Here is a 22,498-nt window from a genome sequence, read left to right as displayed (position 1 = left end):
TGTAGCAATTTATAGTTCTATGTGAATGTCAAGTCACAAGAGGACAATGAAGGTAGCACTAGATTGTGTTCAGAAAAAGTAAAAATACTCATAATCATTTTCCAACTCGTGCAGATTATTCTCCTTCAGACTATATGACCTTGATAAGCTTAAACTTTAAAAAGATATTCACAGCCTATCTTAGCAGTAGCTTATCACAATCCTTTTGAAATTGCAATTTTAAAAAAATGTAGTTTTGTGCAGCTCTGCACTGCAACTTTGAATCGAGGGATAGCCCGGCTGATTCAGCCAGGATTAGAAAAAAGGTGATTTTGCTGATACATTTAAAGCAGAAAAAATATTAATACATAACACTTGACCTGAAGTGCATAAAACAAATTTCTTCACTGTTTTAAATCATATATATATATATATATATATATATATATATATTTGTTTGTTTTTTACGCACATAGATATTTAAGTGAAGTTTAGACAAGGGTTTAACATGCTGTGTTGAAAGGTCCTCACAAGTACATGGAGCCAGGCATGTGTGCAGGCCTGTTATCATCATGTGTGCACTGTGCTCTACATTGAAGGAGTGCGCCTGTTAACTATGAGCCAACTGGCTCAGAGCCCTTGGCAGTGGGCTGGCATTCGCGTGCCCGCTCTGCTCCTACCACCTGTCTGGTCCCTGGAAGAATCACCGCGCTCCTGCAGGGAGGGCCTTCTCCATGGCGCGGGGGTGTGGTGTGTGCATGTGAGTCTTGTATATGAGGTGTGAGGTTTATTGGGGGATTGCAGTCTGGTAGGAGGTGGGGTCAGGAGGAGCAGGGAGCTACTCGGTCCCTCTGACTCCAGTTCTACAGGAAGAGGTTTGTGTTGTAAAGGCAGTCAGACTGTGGGACAGTCATGGCCTAGTCTGGTTGCTGCTATGTCCAAGAGCCAGTGGAAGTCTGTCTGTCTTTCCCTTTCGTCCATCTGTCTGTCTGCCTGTCCATCTGCATCCTGAATTGGTGTCTCTGTCCTTTTGAATGTATGTTTGCCTCTCTGAGCCTGAAGGATGCCAAGAGGAGAGAGTGGGGGGAGAAAAATGGCTCATCTCTGTTCTTTTTAGCAAATCTGTTATTGAAACACTGTATGTGGCACATTAGTTGCCTAACCCAGAGCTTCCTAATTTCTCTTGCTGTCTCCTGCTTAAAAGATCAGGAGGAGATATAAAGATAGCAGAAAAATGGAACAGTTAAAGACAAGAATTTCACCGCTGTTCTGCGAGGGTGTAGTGGGTTTTCCGAAAAACCCTTGTACTATCTTTCAGCGAAGGATTGTTTGAACATACACTTGTTCAATAATTTAGAAACCGCAAAGAGTGGCTCTGACTAAATAATGAAGGAGCTTGGCACTGATGATCAAGATCATGTGAGCAAGTGAGAGTTTGTGTGTGTGTCTATGTCTTTGTCTATAGGCGCAAAGGGGGCAGGGTCTATTTATCCATGTGCTTTCTTTCTCTTAGATGGCACCTCTGCCCATTATGGTTAAAATCAGAGTTGAACTCACACAAACACATGGCAAGAAAAGTGCAAACAATCTTCTCAGGGTCAAAGGTGTGGTAATGCATGAAAATTTAATCAACATGAACAATCGGGGGAGCGAGAGGCACCTCATTGTCTGTTACTGTTTAAAAAAAAAAAAAAAAAAAAACAGACTGACAGCCCAGATTGATGCACCTAGTGCAAAATGCAAGTTTGCGTCTCACTCTGGCCTTGCGTTTTCCTGTCACCTCCTTTCTGATTTGGAACTTGACAGCTCTGATGCATTGGTTGCTTAGCTCCATCTGTAGCCGTTCCAAAAAATCAAATCCCTAGAAACTGCATAGAAATGAGATCCATCCACAGGCTGCAGTGACCTATTGCTCTATCTCTGTTTGGAGTACCATGTTGCTCATGGTTCAGGTACAGGGCAGGGTTTCCATGCCAGCCAGGTGAAAGGTCAGATGCCATTAAAGCCTGTTGTTATCCAGGGTTGTAGATATTAATGGATTGCTTTAGACCACATGTCTAGTGGCTTTAGAGGTGGCAGCTTGACCTTTGAACTGACCTAAAGGGTCTGTGCAGGAGTCCACAGACTGTCACTGGAGCAGGACCTCTGACCCTTAGATCAACATGGGGCAAAGGCTGAAAGAATGGCTTACTTGATGGTGATGTGTGGCCATGCGTTGTGCTGGCCTTTTGAATAACCTCACACTACGATTTAATTTGAATTGGACTGTTACTCATATATTTCATCAGCAGGGAACTCTGTCATTTACCACGTATGTTGCCACGTATCACAGTCAAACACTCAACTTAACGTCGGAAAACAGTCTGGAAAATGTAGTTTCATATGTTTAGAAAACAATTATACAAAATGGAATGGTCTATTTACAACTAACACCTGATCAAATTTTTTTAGCTCCAATCCTGAATCATACAGATTCTTTTAGGTCTCATTTCTCCCCATGACTTTCAAATCTTTGAGTTTTAATTGATGCTTACATTAGATGCAAACATCAGTTTTTATTCTCTTTATCTCTAAGATCCTATTACTTGCATCTGATCTTCAGCTGCTTTCTGCTTCCTTGCCTATATTACACAACTTTCTCATGAAGTCAACACAAACACATGTTTGATGCATGAAAAAATCTGTCCGAAACTTTGTGCACATGTATATGTGTGCTGATAGGGGGTAGCAGTGAGAATGGCTTTGAGAGTGTGATACAGCAAGGCTGTTTTCTTGTAATGCAGGCAATCCTTCATGTCTTATCTGAGGCTGGTAATGTCTGGGGCCAGTGGAGGCTGGAGTTTGCGATTCATGGCCTAGACCTTGGCTTTGTGAGAGCAAACATCAATAACCTTTCCTGGCGAAGCTCCCGCAGCAGCACCACCAGCAGCCATATGGCTCCTGGATGTGTTCTGAGTATCTGTGTTTGTGTGTGAACGAGAGAGAAAGAGACAAAGATCAACTGCTCAAGTGAGTTAGCAGACAGTAATGCAGTAGGAAGGAGTAAGAGGTTGAGAGTAATGGTACACCAGAGACCTACTGTGACTCATCAGCTTTACACTGATGTGACATTAAATTAATATAATCTGGATCTTTAATACTGTTACAAAAAATATATAGATACAAAACAATGAAGAGAGACTTGGCTAAGATAAATCATGTCTGAAAAATCAATGAATAAGGGATAGTGAAAGAAAACAAAAATCTGTCTTCTTTGCTATGCTGTTGAATTATCTTAATTTCCATTTTAATTATGTTCATTTGTGGAAACATTTATGGTTATAAAATAATTACAATTTGACTCTTAGACAAATTAAAGTTCAAATCTTGCTGCTAGTTCTTCCTGAAAACAAAACAAAACAATCAAAAAACAAAAAAACAATCCCAAAGTGGCCTATTGTTTACATATGGTTTTCTCAAAATTTTTATTCATTCATTCATTTTCTTTACCGCTTAGTCCAATTCAGGGTCGTGAGGAAGCAGGAGCCAATCCCAACAAGTTGCAGGTGAAAGGCAGGGTACATCCTGGACAGGTCACCTGTCCATCGAAGTCCTCAAAATTATTGGTTCATTTTTTATGTGCTATTTCATGTCATTGCACTTATTTAATTTAGAGTTAGATAAATAAGAAACCCATCAACAGTTCTGTCTTTGGATTGTTAGATACGTTCAAGCACTAATATACTATGTATGTAATACCTGATCCATATTGCTTAGTGGTCTCACAGCTAATATTGCTTGTTGTGTATACTTGGATGTACTTTGACTGCATACAAACAAACACACAATCACAAAGGCAGAGCAATATCAAGGCTCAGCCGGTGTGGCGGCAGCCTGCAAACAGAATTTGTCACAGCCACTTGTTCATTATTTTCTGTGTCTGGTTTGACCATTCAAATGTGTCCACAGCAAGAGTCATAACAAAATGAAGAATCCCATGTAGTTAGTGCATGAGCATGTCCAAACTGAGTATAAATAAAGAGAGCAAAATTGTTAATATCAGGCTAGTGTTTTAGTCTGGCTTACACTGAGAAGGAATATAACAAAGGAAGGAAGGCGATGGAATTAGGAAGCAGAAAATGAGATGCATTAAGCAGAAGTGGAGATCAACTGACAGCTGGGATCCATAGCTAATGGTTGTATATAAAGAGCTGTCTTAGTTTCTCAGATTGTTCTCTCTTTTGTCTGTAATATAGTATTTAATAGCAATTTCATTTCTTTGAAATTGCAAATGTCAAAACTGGCCGCAAAAAAATGTGGTGATGAAAATACGGCAAGGACAGATTTAAGAATAGAGATGTGAAATGCAAAAAGTGACACTGCAAGTTTAGTGCTGAGTATAAGTAACAAACACAGGCATCATATAGTCACAGATGCTTGCAGCATGCACCAGTTTATTTCTATAACTATTTTCAGCTGACACAAAAATTGAAATACTTAGTTTTTCTTACATTTGAAAAAAAAATTAAAGCTGCTTGGATTAAAGTGTTTGTGTAACTTTTCAAAAGGTGGCATGTTGATGTGGTTAATGGTCATTTTCTAAGCCACTTCATCATAGAAAGTCTGCTGGGTTAATTGCTTAGAGTTAATATTTCTGCAAACAAGTCTGTCATTTCACTTCTAGACTTTAATGGATAGACTTTAATTTTTTAACCTTTTCTTATTTCATAGTATTCTAATTTTCTATTTTAAATGAACAAACAAAAAGACAAGAGTGACCAGAAGGGAAATAAAAGAGGAAGAAATGGCTAAATAAATTAAAGAGATTGACAATAAATAAAAGTAAAAAATATCTAGAATAATAAACTAAAATAAAAAAATTTGAAAATAAAGATAAAAAAAATTGCTCAGGTTTCCAGACTACCACAGAAATAAAGACGGTTATAATTTAACACAGTATTTACAGGTGAGCAAAAGGCAGAATTACACTCGTGAATAAGCTTGATCCAGACCCCCTCCACCAGGGGCCCGGTTGATCCAGACCACAACACAGGTCAGGTAATGTGGTAATGTGCTAGAAAGGATGTCTGAACAGTCTCAAATCTTCTCTGTAAGCCAGGTGTGCAGAGACATAGCCAGTCTAACTGAATAGTATATAGCATTTCCATGAGCCAATGTCCAAAGGAAGGTGGAGTTTTAGCGCTCCAGTTCAGAAGAAAAAGATTTTTAGCCACCACCATTCGTAACTATAGAACTGTTTATGTGTGCTGCGGCAGCTTGGGGGCCTGTAGAGAGCATCCAAAGATGGTCAGGTTGCTGTTGGGCTACATATCTATACTATATGTATTAAGAAAAACATTTAAAAATTGCGGACCAGAAGCTGTGTAATGAGGGACAGAACCAAAATAGATCTGCTACTGAGCTATCTGCAGTGTGGCACCTATCTCAATTAGTGGACACAGATGGAAAGATTTTGTGTAGCTTTTTTTAGCGTAATGCAGTCAGCGTAGAACCTTGTGCTGAATTAACCTGAGGCAAGAGCTGACAGAATGGTGAATTTGGGATAGTGCCTTTTTCCAGAGGTTCTCAGGCACTTAAGAGTTCTAATCTCCACTCCAAGCTTCCCTGATGAAATCAGAAGACACCAAAGCAGTAAAACATTCAACAAATTTAGACGAGATCCACCTGGAACTGCGCAAAGCAAAAGGTTCTCAAAAAGGTTGTATATGGTGGAGGAGTCAAGATGTGGGCACCACTCCCTAACACAGTGTCTGACTTGAAGTTAAAAGAAATGTGAATTAGGGAGGCTGTGCCTGGAACTGAGCAGTGTAAATTATGCAAAATGATCAGATCTAAAAGAGGTCTGATCCCTTTCTCCTTCCAGACAATAAATACTGCACCCTGTTGGCCAAGGTTGAATATATAGTTTTGGGTTTTGACAAATAGGAGTCTGACAGGCTGTTTTGTTTGGTTATGGGTCTATAAATAGTTCTTTAAGGTAAAGCTATGTTGATGTCTTTTGGGTATTGAAGTAGAGCTTGACAACAAGAGGGCTGGAAGTGAGGACTTTTCCACAGTGGCAGCTTCCGACTGCAACCATCTCCTCCATCTCAGCATGTTTGAACTTCCAGATGGTGAGACCTCTGTTATTAGTTGGCCAATAGTAGTGTCTGAAGACTGGCAGACCCAGGCCACCATCTTCAGAGGGTTTCTGTAGAAAAGCTTTAGATATTGGGTGAGACGACTGTCTGAACCTTTTCTTTCTCGACACTTTTCATATGTTTGATGGTCTTCATACATTGACTTGTTTAGGCTATTGTGCTATCACATGCTTGTTTCTTTAATGGAAGAAGATTCTGAGAGTGGAATAGAGACTGGAATAACAGCAAATCTTTTTATTATAGCAAGTCATTTGACATAAAACTGTCAAGCTCTAAGAGTTGCGCAATAAATTTCCCATTTATCACAGTTGGAACAAACACTACTTGAATCAAATGACTTTACAATGATTTTTTGATAGATATGCTTTGTTGTTTAAAAGAAAGTGCAAATCTGCTTTATAAAATGGGAAATAAAGTTGTAGAAAAGATATCCCGTCATCAGTGGAAATGATTCTTGCCAAAAGAAATGCCCTCATGCTGACTGATCCATGCATTTTGTGCAGTGTATCATATTTCTGTGATAGCAGGGAGAAAGTGTGGCTAGCCTCTCTGCTCTGATAATAAGGTGACATTTTACTCAGCACATCCTCTTAATAAGAGCCTTGGTTTTTGCTTTCCTGCAGCTTCACTACATTTGTTTTCCTGCTGGCCTTTCTCTGATTCTCTTTGTATGTCTGGTATATTCCGTTTAAAGCTTCATATCCTCTACATTTACTCTGGATGGACCCAGCAGTGAAGCACATATAACTTAGGAACTTTCACTTTTTGAGCCAGCAGGGAGGTAGGAAAAGAGCCTGATGCAGCTTACTCTTTTGGTTAAACACTGCTGTACATAAACTATGTCCTGAAAAGCCTTCTATGAGATTTTATGTAACAGAGCACCTAAACTTTCATGTTCTTTAGCAAATTCATTATGGTGATTTAGTGATTGCTACATTTTTTATACAAGGAGTAGATAACAAAGGCTGATTTGAATCTGAATGGTAGAGTTTCATTTCAATTAGATTCAGCTTGTGCAATAATGACATACACTAATATTATGTGATCGTTGTCTTTGCTGAAGTCTGAAGGTGCCTGTTTCCACTTAATCACTGATTTATTCACTTCAGGTTTGCTTATCTGTGTTAAGTGAAGGGTTGGCAACTGGATTCTTTTGCTCAAGACATGTCAAAGCTCGTGCATTGGTTTTACCAACAAAAAGAAGTATTGCAATCTGGTCAATGCAATTAATACTACTAATAATTGTAATGTGCAAACTTGTTTGGAGCTACTGAATCAGCACACATCCTTGCTGTCACTCTATTTCCTCTTGTTATATCTCTATCTTATTTTCCCAATGCAGTTACTGCATGTGCAAGTGGCAAAGAAGTAGCTTTTTGTAATGTGTAGTACTCAACCTCGTGCCCCACTAATTAGCTTAGTAAATGCATTGGATAATAGTAGTAGAAGTGAAGCATGAAGTCACTGAAGTATAATGAGATTGAACAGGGGAAGCATTAGGAAAGAAATAGAAAGAAAATGTCTGAGACCATGTAGGCCAGTAGATAACTTCTGATTAGTCTGTTTGTGGCAGTGAGGGCAGGGACGAGATGAGAGGCAAAAAGAGACAAAAGAAAATTAATAATAAGAGTGGGAAAATAATATAGTTTCTTTGCCATCTCTCTCTTTATACCCTTTTTATAGTGTGTATACCCTTTTATTGTTTCATTCTCTGCCTGAAATTGTAGAACCATAGACAGACATTAAGAACATGTGGTGATGGCAAACTAGGATTCATGCCCCTGATCAATGCACGAACTTACACTGCAGCCTACGCAAGCAGCCTCTGCTACTGTTAACATTTATTTCTGAGTGCTGTGCCTTGTAATGGCATTTTTGAGCAGGTGCATGTTAGACTACAGTGTTGGCTGCAGCAAAGGGTTCACAGCAGAACCATGAATTGAACATATATTGGTGTTCAGGTATGCATGTGTGACAAATGTCATGTAAGACATTTAGATTGCATGTGTAACTTTGTTGTTTATTTCTTTGTTTATTTATTTAGCCAGGGCAACATATAACCTCTGCCTCCTCTTTCACCTCAGCTGCAGCTACTTGAACCTTTCTCTGCACTACCTGCCGTTACGTGTGGCTGAGGTGTCTCTAATGGCCCTTGGCTCTCCTTTCCTCCACCTTTCCCCTTTCATTTTCTCATAACAAGCCCCCTGCCTTTTTCACTGGAGCTCAGACAAGATTATCCCTCTGTTATTTCCACCTTCTACTCTATCCCACACTTCCTGGCTCACGCATGACCCCGCAGCGGCAGGAAATGGGTATTTGCAACACTCATTTCTCTCTCTTGCTCCATATCTTTTTTTGCACAATATGTCTCTCATGCCTCCCTTCAAGCACACACACTTGGAACAGGTCACAGATCATTTCAAGCACCTTGAGTGTGGTGAGGCAATTACTCTCCCTTCTGGTCATCTCCAGCCCCCCTGCCGCCACTCCCTGCTCAGCTTTGAGAGGGTCCTCCTCTATTATCTCCATTCCTCACACAGTGGGAGTCACCAGTAGTTGTGTCAGCCCACAACTCACATCTCTACTACTGCTGGTGTGTAACAGTCCACCTATCAGCGTCCACATCATCCTTCTGCCGCTGGTCTGCAGTGGTACTATCGGTGCATCGAGGTGCCATAGTGGTGGTTATCTGTCGTTGCACAGGAGACGTGAAGCTGGAGTATGAGACCAGGGGACATATTGCCCAAGTGTACCATCATCTCAGACAAGCTCATTGAATGAGTGGAGCCATTCGTCATTCGTCTCCATGCTCTGTTTGTTTCCCCTTCATCACAGTACCTCTTTCTTTCTGTTCCTCAAGTCTGACACAAACAGACAGCAAAGTGTGTGTGTCTCACAGTGTTTGTGTGTGTGTGTGTCTGATTTACAGCTAGTATAGTCTCAAGCAAGAGTCAGTAATAAATTCAGTGACATCATGGCAAGAGGGGAAATCGAAATGTTGCAGCACTTACTCATAGCCCCTACATTTTACCCTTCTTTACTGTGGGTATTATCACTCCCTCCACACTAAAACTGCAGACACAACCACACACACACACTAAAACTATTCTGTAGATCTAATTGAGAGTGTGATCGTTGAAGAGTCCTGTAAATCCTGATGCACCAGCCACTGCTATAAGTGCAGCTGCCTGCTTCTGACAAATCCAGGTGGTTTGTTTACTGACAAGGAGAAGAAATTAATCATACACACATACACATGCACACTCAAGTACAGCTTATCCTGTATACACGGAACAAATACCTTCTAAATCATGCCGTTTCCATTCACAGTGGGGCCATGTTTGGGATGGTAATGCTGTTGGGACAACAGGGACGCACATGTGTGCAGATCAGGACTTAAATCCTAGTGACAGTTTGGTTAAAAAAGTGGACTTTTTCTAACAATCGTTTGAAAATGGGGATTAAATGTTCAACCTTAAAGCATAATTTACTGGATAAGGAAAAAGAGGACTTTGCAAACTGGAGCCCTTTTAACTGCCAGTTTTTATCTGAACCTAACTTCTGAGCATTTGCATGTGCACATTATCAAGCTAGTGTCATCCCACGGCTTCAAAAACTGTCATCGTTTCAGGACCCCTCGGCATATTTGAGAGATGCACAAAGTGTCTTTTGGCATCTGTGTTGTGACACAGTGGCTGTGGCAATGTTAGATGCCAACGGCACCAAAGACTCCAATGTCACTCCAATGATGTGTTTATGTATGAACAGACATCGTTGTCCTTGTGAGGAGGTTAAATGGGGATGATGGCAGGTCACAGCATTTTGAAGTGAGAAACACAATGTTAAGACCTACGTGGAAATAATCTTTACTGTTTCGTTTGTTTTGATTTACACTTTCGTTTGATTTAGGCACCAAAACTTCTTCTTAAGGTTTAGACAACAGAATTAATCATTAATTTATTTATGACTCTTCACAGCAGTGATTAGGTGCTTTGGATAATGATGCAGAATTGCAGTTTTACTACATGTAGCTGGTGTATTGCTTTGATTTGTGACCTCAGGACTTGACAAAAAACTTTGGTGATTTTACAGCAGAGACCACAGTTTTTGATGGTACATTGATGGAAGCAAATGCTCCGATTGTTATGTCCTCTAAGCTTCTTGTTGGATTAACGCTGACTTATTTTTTTTATTATTTATTTATTTTTGGGTTAGGTTTAAACTACTACTAAACTACTTTCCTCATGAAACATCAAACACTCTGACATTACATCTTTATGTAGACCACATCTCATCACCCAGTCTATCTAATCAAAGTGATTTTTCTTCAAACCCACAAAAAGAACATATTGCAAAATAATAAAATAACTGTTTGGCGAGAATTTGATGTTGTAACCATTATGTCAACTGGTTGGAAAAAGCCTGAAAAGCCTAAGATGTTCAGACTGAATATCAACCATCTATCAAGTAGGGATCTTCGTTAAAATCCCAGTTAGTGCTCACTGAGAATGGTTAATATATTCAGCGAGACTGATGAAGCAAATTTTGCAATAATACAATCCTATAACAGCAAAGGCTCTACTTCATCAGTTCCATTTTCAGCAAAAAGAAAAAAAAAATCTTTGTAGGACTCTGATCATCATCTTTAACCAACAGGAGAGGTTCCTGCTATGACACACAAGCTGTTTCCACCTAACTGTCAAGAAGGATTTGCACACACTTTGGAGACACTGCCAGAAAAATGTGAAATAGATGCGTTTCCATCTCGTGGGTTGTAGTGTTAATCAGTTCCTGGAAGGGAGTATTGTACACACTGGTTAATGTTGGATAAGTTATTGAATGAATGCCAAGATGTGTGAGCATGTTGCTCTAAAGAGCATTTTGTACATGGTGAAAAGGTTGACATTCAAAATAAAATTAATAAACAAACTTAGGAAATTTGGTTCTTGTTATCATCTAAATATTCTAGAATAAATTACAACAGTAATACTGTAAAATAATCTACAAAGATTTAACATGCAGCATTGTACAAGGTCTTATATTCTTTTAATTGCAAATGACTTGAGTATTAGCTCTTGAAGTGATAAAATACAGATTTCTTTTCTCTGAACTGTGAAGAGGAGGACCTAGGGGAGCAGCCCTCCTCCCCTCTATTACAAAAATGCTTTGCAGAGGGTCTGTTCCCACGGTGACCAAGCTCAGCAGCACCATGGTTACAGCAGAACCCTTCAAATCCACCTCGGCCCCCATTTTAGTGTCCCTTGATCCCTTCCTCCCCCTCTCCTCCAGTCTTTCAGTAAAGCAGAAGAGTTTTGACCTTAGTTGCAAACGACCATGACACGCTAACAAGCAACACAACCACCAAAGCATGTTCACTGTGTAATGTAAACCTGCAGTTCAAATTCATTTTTTAAACGTTAGTCTTCATGCTGTGGCTGAATGTAATGTTGCAGGAGTTCAGGTTTGGCCTTTCACTGATCAAAGAAATGTGTTTAGCCCAATTTGGACTTTTTTCTGTACTGAGACTCCTCAAGAGGTTTAGCAAGATTTATCTCCTTTTTCTGTCGTACATAAATGACCCGCGCACAGTACTTCAACACAGCGAGCACAGAGATTTATAAGGCTGCTGGACAGATTAATCTGTGGAAAAAGATGGAGAGGAAAACGAGAGGAGGGATTCTTGGAAGGCCTTTTTCCCTCATCCTGGTAGAGGTCTTTACTCTGTAGAATGAATAGCTAAAATGTCAAGTGATTGCCTCTCTCCCCTTTTTTAGCCACTTGCCATCTTTCTCCCTACTGTGATTTTCAGCAGATAAAACATCCCTAAATACCCGTAACTGTGACATTTTGGAATGTCCAAAAATAAGAATAAGTCCACATTTTCTCGTCGTTTTTGTACATTTTGGGCAATATTTGCTGTAAAGGCCAGTTTTAAGAAGATAATAGGAAGGGAGAGGGAGAAAGGCGGAGTTAAGGTGGTAATGGTGAGATAGGAACTGTGATTTATGATTGGAGGTTTGTAGACAGTTTTTTTTTGTTGTTGTTGTTTTATTTTGTTTGTTTGTTTTTTTTTTTGTTTGTTCTGTTTCGTTGTTTTTTTTGCCTCTGAACAAAATAACGGGATGGGTAAGATCTGGAGAGTCAAGATGAGTAGAAGAGCACAAAAATGGCTGAATGTCTTTGTTATTTTAATAGCTGCATTTAGATTGAATAATTTGGGTCTCACGTCAGAGAACAGGTGATGTCCCACCTGCTTTTACAGGCAGGCTCTCCCTTGCCTTCCTTCATTCGCCCGACCTTAGCCAATGCTAGCCTAAATTGTCCTCATTTTCAGATTCTGCATCCCAAACATTGGAGCATCAAAAGACAGTGCCATGCACCAACCAAACAGCTTTAACACTAACAACACCAACATGAGACAGTAATTTGCTTTTATCTTCGCAGCAGCAGAGATATGCCACAGAGTGGTACAGATGCACATAAGGGGCATTTAAAATCTAAACACGGATAACTCCGCCCAAACATCCCCTTGTGTTTGTGTTTGAGGATGTGTGCACTTGTTTGCGTAAATGTGCGTGGAAGTGTGTGTTTGGATGTATAAAGGAGCATCCTTCTGCTTTGGCAGAGGATCACAGAGTGTTAATTCAGTTGTTATCCATGTTTGAAAATGGAGTTGGCTGCAGTGTTTGCTTGAGCTGTGGTTGGTGGTGGTGTGTGTGTGTGTGTGTGTGTGTGTGTGTGTGTGTGCGCGCACGTGCGAGCACGGGTGTTTGGCACCAGACTGGAGGGTTGCTGTGGGTCCACGCTGGCGTAGTTGGGACTGGAATGTGATTGGTGGGGACAGCAGGCCAAAGGCCGCCCAGGCTAGCGACTGCCACTTGGTAGAATGCCCCAGCTAAACAAAGGCCAAATCTGCAGGGATTCATCCCAATTTCTCTCTTTCTGTGCTGCTGTCATATACTGCACATGTAGTCTGCTCTTCTTCACTTGTTTTAGGCCGGAAAAGGAAGACAAAACCTCCATAAATAAGACAGTTTTCCACTCAACCTTTTGCTTTTAATTATATTCTTTGTTGTAATTATAATCAGGCAGGAGGCAGTGTTTCTGCACTCATCAATAAGAGGCCTGCCACTTAAAAACTGTAATGTACAATGTACAACCATACAGAAACGGTTGGAAGCTGTTTGATTCTCATCTTAATTAGATGTTTACTTTTTACCTTGGAGTGCCCTCGTAAACTGGCAGCCTGTTATTTGCGCTCGTTATCCAGCAAGGGGGCGTTAACGGCATCAACTCATCGCTTGGGAGAAACTGTGAAATCTGTGTTATTGAGCTTTGAAGAGAAGAAGGGAAAGGCAAGAGTACAAAAAAGAAACAGAGGACAAATGAAAACAAAGAGGGACTGCTAGAGAAGAGAGAAAAAACTAAGAAGAACTAGAGATGATTAATCCAATCAAGCTTCTTAGTGTTTCATCAATAGGCATTGTTCTAAGATGGCTGCCTCTCCAGCTCAGGCTGTGGGCTGCAGCTAGGCTAACACCCAAGCTAATCCCAGAATAATACGAAGATGGGGGCAACACTGAGGACGGGGACTGTGCAAGCAGATTAATACTAGAAAAGGATTCACTCACTTATACACACACACACACACACACAGAAGGTATGGGATGGAGAGACAGTCACAGATTGAGAGAGGGGCCTATTGGATTGTACGACTTATAGTTTTATCCCGCACGAATGTGTGCTGCTGGTGCTGTTGTGGAGTGTGATAGCGCTGAACGGATTCACAAACTACAGCTGTGTGAAGCTGAAGAGGTCATGCGTGAATATTTTTCTGTGTTCTTTGACATATGTGTGTGCAAGTTTGGTACTTCATACATGAGTCGCTCTTTGTCATTAAAACAGGACCCGTTGAGCAGAGGTGGTCTACAAGTAGGGTGTGTTGTCTCCAGCTGTATGAGATTTTTGGAAGAACGTGTGTTCAAGACATTGTGCCATATAAAGAAACAACTCAATCGCTCAGGAACTACACAGATGCACATATATTAAAAAAGCTTGATTCCCTTTGCCACATGTTTTCTATTCCCATCGCTCAACATTTCCCTTTTTATTGTGCTTCCTGTGTTATCTGCCTCCCTCTGTCCCCCTGTCGATCTCCCTCCCTGCCCCCTCCACACTGCAGCATTTTCTGAGATGACAGAAGGGTGTTTTTTCTTTGTTGGGGAGCTGCTCGCACATTCTCTCCCCTGTTGACAGGTAAAAGACATGAAAGATACTAAAAGACTGAGCATGATGGAATCCTCTGGGGAGGAAGAGGAGGGAGGAGAGGCAGAAGGAAGGGAGGACTAATAGCAAAGTGGGAAAGAGGGAGGGGGAAGTAAAAAAAAGGACTGCTGAAGCTTGGCTAAAGGTAAAGTATTTAGAGAGAAAAAAGGAAGGATTGAGTCAAAGGAGGAAGGGGGTTAAGGGGAGGAGGGTTCGACAGTCTGTGACCTCGGGTAAGTCTCTTCGACTGTGTGCTGATGCGTGAAACCTGAGCACACGCAGTATTAGCACGCCTCACTTACCGAGCACAGCAGAGGTCTGACACAGGGCAAGGCAGCCTCTGTATACACACACACCGTTTTCCAACATACAAACATTACAGGCACACATGTTGGCACATCTAATGATGCACTTCCCAATTGTACAATACACACACAAAGCTGCAACCTTGCAGCAGGATAGTATGTTAAATCTGCACACACATTGGTGAGTGGTGAAGGTCAGTTCAGGCCCTGCAACAGGCCCCGAGGTGCTGGTGCTCCGCTGGCCCTTCAGCTGCTCTCAACCTCCTGCACACATGTACAATTTGTGTGTTTGCTTGGCATCCAGCCAGGCCCGTGTTAGTGGCCTCATACAGTTGTATGATTCACAACTCGCCTAAGGCAGGTCAAACTATAATCCTGCTAGCTTTCTCTCTTTCACGCTCCTCTCCTCCTCCCTGTGTGTAAGTTAATGGGTTAACCATCTCTGTCCAATAAACTGGCATAATTGAGACAAACAAGCCAATGAAGAAATGTCACAGGAGAGCACAAGTCAGGCGAAAAACACACTGCCAACAGCTATCTGTGTGTGTTTGTTTGTGTGTGTGTGTGTGGGTGCAGCTTCGTGTGCATGCATGCATACGATTAAATATTAAATGAAGTATATTGAAACATGTGTGCCATTCTTCTTTATGCACATGAACACGTGTGTGCCTGCATGCCTAGCCCATTGTTAGCTTCTCTTTAGCATGTTATGAGGCAGGATTCTCCTGCTGCTTTTTCACCCATTGTTTTTTAAACTGTGTTTGCATATCTTACACCTGCCCCTGGGCAGCTGAACAGACACAGTGACATACACCCTATGTGCACGCACACATTAGATGGAAGAACATGAGGCTTACTTGTGTACACATATTTGTTAATCAAATGAGCTGTTTAAGATCCCCTACTTCGTTCCTCTTCGGTTCGCTACCTTGTATCTGGTTCCCTGCTCTGCTGTCTAAAAACAATGGGACTTGCTGAGAGGCTGTAGATCTGACATGTTTGATGTGGAGACAGATGAATAGTTGGAGGATGCAGGTAAGAGAGTTGAGTGACAACAAAGAGCTTAATCAGAGCAGAGCTGTGCGGGGCGATGCATTCCCTCAGCTGAGAACAGGAATGCTTCTGTTGTCTGTACTAGAAAGCAGGTGTGCCACAAGGCATTGTGGGAGGACAGCACATCAGTTTGTCAGAACTGGCCAGCTCTATCCCCCACCTGCCTTCTTCGTCTTCTTGTGTTTGTGAGTTTGTATGAGTGTCAGCCACAGTGGACTCCACTTTAAATCAAGAGTGACAGGATTTTGATCAGCATTAGACATGCAGGCTGGATTTGTGAATATTAAAATGTGAGTTTAAAAGAAAAACAAATGGCAGTAGGCTCCTGAAGGTCGTCTTTAGCCATGGAACAATATTACCACTACCTATAGTATCCCTTAGATACTCACTTTTGGTCGAACAGGCAAAAAAGATGACCTCCTCTTCTCTTAAGCTCTTTTACCAGACTATGTTGAAGACATCATGAGGTTCAGGAAAGATGATTGGAGAAATTAGAAGGACTTAAAAAAAAAAACACAAGTACACTGCAATGAGAATCCAACCCCACTTACACTAAGCTGTGAAGCGAGTCTGCAGCATGGAAACGGCAGATGTTCAATAATTATTCTACAAAAATGGCTTTAGATATTTTGTCTAATCCAAACTCATTGAGCTGTTACACAGAGGCTAAAACATATTAAAAAATGTATAACAAAGTATAACATATTACTTCATTATTGAGGTTGGCAGGTTAAAAAAGATTGAAAAAAATGTAGAAACACGAAAGATATTGTTGTCAAAGGCAGCTCACACTCACCCTCCTGTCCTCACATTTTTCCACAAATTGCAGTTTGTGCAATCGGATGAAAATAATAAAATGTTGCTGTAAAAAGTGCAAGCACAAGGAATTGTGGAACAGATATTCTTTCATCAAGGATGCTCCATTGTTTTCTATGCTAAAGGAGATAAGAAAACACTGCAGCTCATGTCCTTAGTATTTTAAAGAATGTTACCAGCTTTTATCGTGGCTTCTACTCAGATATGGGTTATTTGTACTCATTTAGGTCTTAAACCTAAATAAGCAAAACATAAACAAAGAAAAAAAAAAACCCTACTGAAGTTGTAGTTCAAAACATTAGTTCTCTGGTGGGGCATGACACTAATGTCCATTTAACCAAACATCATACATGTAACAAGAAAGCCAAACGTTAACAAGAACTGATTAGGTTTACACACATTAGCTATATATTGTGTAAGCTTCACTAGTCTTAACTGCAAACTGTGCATGTTTGTACATTGAGTGAACGTTTATGTACTTAATATCTGTATCAGTGTGGTCATTTATATTTATCTGGAGCAACATCAGTAGCATTGTGTCTAGCTACACTCTTAATGCAAATTCCACTGAGCAGAGATCAAACCAGATGTGCTGTGTGTCAGTCAGTCAGACATTGCTGGCTCGGGGCACTTGTATAATCCTATACTTTGACAAGAACTTCTCAGACCTCTGTTGTCTTTGCTGGGAATGTGCAGTTACTCGAGGGATGATCTGCTCTCGTTAGCCAAGATAAATCGTTAAAATAGACTTGGCTTTGCAGTGTTGCCAGCAAGATCTCCAGCAAATTTAACTGGAAATTTGAGACTTGAGTGTTTTTCCTCACTATTTTCCTCTTGTCCCTTCTTCTTTAAACCATAATTCTTTTTTCCTCTTTCTCTTTTGGGTTTCTGGTTTCTTCGTCATGTTGGGTTGTCTTCAGATGTTTTCATGTTCTTTCCTTAAATAAACTGTACTCAGATTAAATCTCAACTGTTGTTGGACTTTGATTTCAAGGTCAAGCCTGTTAAGCTCACAGCGAAGCAAAAGCCACACACATTACATGTGTGTATTTACACCCCTTCTTTGTCACACTAGGTGTGACTGCGCTGGGCGACAACATCGGAGATGTGTGTGTGAAGTGTTAAGGAGTATTTGTGACAGGTGTGTGACATGCTTTAGATGAGTGTGTGCCACTGTGTGTTAGTTTCAGGTAGTAGATACAGAGATGTGTGATTGAGCGGTGACCATATTAAGCCATCTGATGTATGAAGTTGACTTTAAGAGCAAGTTGTTTATATCCAATGACTAAGGAAGCTTTAAGCTTTACCATCACCCTCCTTTGGTGTCAGCTATGAAACAGAGATGATCTGAAAATGTTGTTTTGGTTCATGACTTCTGAGCTAATTCTGATTTTCTAATGGTAAGATGTAAGGGTCAGTACTTTGAATATTTAAGGAACAACTACTGATGCTTTTCTTGCATGTGATTCCATGTGTGTCCATTATTCTGTCCACATCTCCAAAATTTGTGGTTGTAACTTGTCAGATGGAAAGGTGGCATTTAGATGTTGTTTTCTCTTGGGCATGATTCATGTGATAGAATGATAATCACAACGTAAATATATCAAAATGTGCATGCCATAGTGATTTAAAATAGTCTAACCATGTGTTTTGTAATATAAAAATCCTAACCATGTACAATGACTCTAAATCTAACCCTGATTATTTGGGATTGAAAGAAAATAAAACAATAGAGGGGAAAAACATAAATTGAGGAATCACAAAAGGGTAGGAAAGTAGAAAAGTACAGTTCCTGTTAAAAAAACAGGATGAGTCCTGTCCTGCACCAGCAGTGTATCGTGTCATAAAGGGTTGGAAGCCAAAACAGAATGCTGGCAAATCAAGAATTTAGACCCTCTTTACATCCCAATACTAAGACAGTAAAACTCAAAGGTTTTGTTGCGTTCTGGCTTCTTGTTCACACTGTAACAGGGTTTTGGTGGATAAAACCGCAAAGATTTCACAATGGCCTCCAGAGTGAAATTTTCTTAAAGTGGAACTAGAATCTTTTAAGACGATGACGCCATGAAAAGCACAACAACAATGGTGGGCTTCTGGGTCATGTTTGTGCTGCTGCATCTTTTTAATTTATTCAACCTGTTGAAGAAAAACCTGTTTCTGGTTTTTTGAGTATTTATACCTTCAGCAAAGATACAGAGATTCCATGTGCCAGATAACAAGCGGTTGGCACGCAACAACTCAGTTGCTGTGTTTTCTGGTCTTACGAGGACGTGGAGCACATCTGTGAATGTTGTTGCAAAGTTTCACAGCCCACTAGAGGCCTGGCATGCACACTACATTTGTCCTACAGTGATGGAATAACACAAAGGTCAATTTACTTGTCTCTGATTACTTTCACTGTCACCAATTTATTCAACTAGCCTCCCCAACCTTAAATAGAAACATGGGTTTGTGATTTTTCCTGAATCTTTGATTACTTACAATATTTGTCACACATCTGAAAACATCTACAAGATATGTTCTGACTATGTAGCAAAGCACAAAATAAAAAAAGATAGTATACAATCACTCATGGCTTTGTGGGTGGGTGTGTGTGTGTGTGTGTTTGTGTTTTTTTTTTCATGTCAACGCTTTGCCTCCTTATGGCTGCTACACACTTCTTATCCTGACACCTCTCTTCACAGGTAAGTGCTTAAACTCTTGCACACACATGCACATTGCTCAGTTGCTTTATCTGTAATCTAAAGGCTCTGTGAGATGCTGTTGAAGTTCTTAGCGAGGCCACACTCCCGGATAATGTTGCTTAGAAACAGAAGTGAGTGAAAGTGCGCAGCTGACCTTGGTTGCTGTCCTGTTGACATGAAGGTGAGGAGATATGATTAGACTGTAAACACGCTGACAATCACTGGGATAAAAAGAGTTGTGTTTTTTCTCTTGACTGCAAAGCAGCAGCATGTAATATTTTCAAAATCTAGCATCTTCATATCAGAGCTTTTTTGTTGTTGTTGAGTCTTGAAGAAATAGTGTGTGTGTGAGCGGCTGTGCGCTCCTCCATTCGCCTGCATGCGAGTGTGGTGCTCAGCTGGCCAAGCGAGAGTTGTGTAATTGCAGGGTTATTGCTGCTGAGCCTGATGGGTAATGACACATTTGCAAATTAATTCTCAGTGCAAGGCTGTGATTAGCATACGGAGAGAAGCATCTCGCACACAAAAACCGATACACACAGGCGCGCACATGCTCACACACTTCACAGGCCTCTAATCACCAGTGAGAGGTCAGGCTAAATGGGAGTGTGTAGTGGGGGTGTGGGTGCAGGCCTGAGCAAATAGGGGTGAGTGAAGGGTGACGAGATTTTATTTTTTTTTTATCTCATTTGATACATGCAAAAGCTTGGAGGTCCAGCCCCCTTTTTTTCTTTTTTTTTAAATAAAAGCTCTCATACTCTCATCAGTTACAAGCTAAAGGTTATCTTTTTGACTTCTGCTTGCTGAGTCTGAGTAAGTTGGATGATCTCTCTGAACAATATGTGTGTATTATTCTGGGTCATGATACAATAGTATGACTTATAAACTGTCTGCATAATCATGAAGTGAAGGTATTTTTAGATATTTGATTTTGGGAATGAACCCTTGCAATGTGGTCTGTACATAACATTTTTTTTTTTCGGTTATACCCTCTGAGAATCCCACACACGCTTTTGAAGCCATCTTAAAAGAGTGTACTGGTTTTGTGTGTGTTGTAGGGAAAGACTATAGTGATGTCGTACTATTGCTTCCTCTGCTGTGGAAAAAGGCATAATTTCAAACCCCCTCCACAAGCTTGCTTTCACAGTTATGCACACACAAAATGCTTGAAAGTGATGCTCTTTTTCTTGAGTGTGCAGAGAAGACAGTAGTACAGGTTGGGAGGAAATTGGCATGACAGGTTTGTGCGTGCTTTCATGCTTTCTTTCCCCTTTCTGTCATTACCTCCCATCTCTGTCAGCTGACTGTGTCGTACCTCCCTCCCCCTGTTTTCCTCCTTTGTATTAACGCCCCCTTTTTACTTATTCTGTTCTTCTCTTCTTCCTCTCCCCCTGTTACTTCTTGATCACAGTGTTTTCAGTTGCGCACATTGCCTCGGTCCCCAAGGAGCTTTTATACCCTTTCAGAGAGTGTGTCTGTTCGTACATGAGCGCAAGTGTGTGTTCCTTTTTTCTGCAGTGCACTTGTCAAATGTGACTCATTACATACCTTAAGAAAGAGGACAATAGCTATTCTTCTGCATTTCCTGTCCCTTAATGAGCAGCAGAATAAAAAAAAAACAGATTATTCTTTTTCATTACTTTTTAATTTTTAAATGTGCTGTGTATCACTCATGGTTTCAGTTTAAAGGAGTAATCTGTGGCTTTTTAAAATATACAATACACTTAAATCTCTGTGCACTCAGCTAATACAAAAATTCATGTGTTTTACAGGCACGTCTTTGGAATAAGCAGACAAATCAGTTATTACAATGTGCAATCATGGACCTATTATGAAGCAAGAGTAGTATTTGAAGTAGTTTTAATAGCTGCTGCGATGCAAAGGCTGCTACACTTAGGATCTTACCTCCAAATACAATCATCTAAAAAGAAATTTGACAAAAATATATAATTGCAACAATAATCGTATTCAGTTTTCTTTTGAGTAACTTGCTTTCTTCAGAGGGATGGCTGCTATCAATATTTTATTTATTTTATTTAAATTCATGAGACCATGCAGTGGAGTTTTAATATGCTGAAAACAACAGAATCTTCTTGTCCTTTTCCAGTTTTCTTTCTGAATCTTGTCCACCTTGCAGAAGCTGGATGTTGCATTTTTGGGTGTCTGCCTGTCTGTGTCTGTCAATGTGTCATCAGACTTGTTGGTGTTGCGCCTCAGGGAGACACGTCACCTCCCAACCTGTCTCCCAAGGTGCAAGACACTTCAACACCTCACGCACACACCTGTGCAAAACAGCACAGAAGCACGCACATGCCTTTCAGCAATGATAATGTGGGCTGTTTGCACACATTCAGCTGTACGCAATAGTGTGAAGATAAATGTGAATATGCTGAGCTGTTTCACTTTATCTGTCTTTATGATGTAGCATGCACACCTACACACTGTTAGCAATTTCTCTTTATTAAACATTTACTGATTTCTTTGTATTAGTAAAAAGGGCTTTGTTCCCAAAAGAACCCCCCCTCTTCCCTGTTTTCATCCATATCTCGATATCTGAACCCCCCCCCCCCCCCCCCCCCCCCCCTTTTGTCTTCCACATTTGCTCTCTCCTTCTGTCTGCTCCTTCAGTCATCAGTCCCTATTAGTGATCATTTGCCCCATTTGCCCATGAGCGTGCCTACCATACTCCCACTCACTCTCACTGTGCTTGTTGTGCTTGTGGATGCATCTTTTTTTCTTGTCCTCTGAGTTTTCCTGGAGGCATAGGACCCCCTCAGAGCACCTCCCTCTACTTCCTCACTAAACTCCTGCCAATCTCCCCAGTCTTTCTCCCCCATGGAGTTTCATAGAATGGCTTAGAGAGCAAGTCAGTCCACAGGGTGCTCTGTCCTGCAAGACTATTTCCCCATCATTTATCCCTTTCTTTCATTCTCTCTCTCTTTAGACTACTCCTGCTATTTTTGTGGTGGGGCATGGATGCTTCCCAGCAGATAGTTAACTTCTCACCCTTGCTGCCACCATCTCAGTCAGGTTTGTGTGCAGAGCAGGCGGCAGCTTAACACAGGATTCTTGTGTGTTTATTCGTGTGTGTATCAAGAGAGAGAAAGACAGAAAGGGGGGATCGTCGGCTGTCGGAGCAGCATGGTGAGCAGTCTGTGTACTAGCCTGCACAAGCCAAGTTTCCTAGACGGACACACAAGTGCACCCACACACTCGCAGACAGAGACGAGGACTCTCATTTTCAGAGAGGAGAATG

At 40.9% G+C, this 22,498-nt stretch overlaps 1 protein-coding gene across 1 annotated transcript in view; it reads left to right on the top strand.

Annotated features, from left to right (window-relative positions):
* Positions 1–22,498, top strand: part of gse1b (Gse1 coiled-coil protein b) — a 166,127-nt gene that overhangs the window by 78,262 nt on the left and 65,367 nt on the right. The gene's annotated exons all lie outside the window — the stretch shown is intronic.

The sequence above is a fragment of the Melanotaenia boesemani genome, chromosome 1, assembly GCF_017639745.1.
Source record: "Melanotaenia boesemani isolate fMelBoe1 chromosome 1, fMelBoe1.pri, whole genome shotgun sequence".
Taxonomy (NCBI): Eukaryota; Metazoa; Chordata; class Actinopteri; order Atheriniformes; family Melanotaeniidae; genus Melanotaenia; species Melanotaenia boesemani.
Note: the sequence above shows the minus strand (reverse complement) of the source record. Positions and strands in the feature narration are given on the sequence as shown.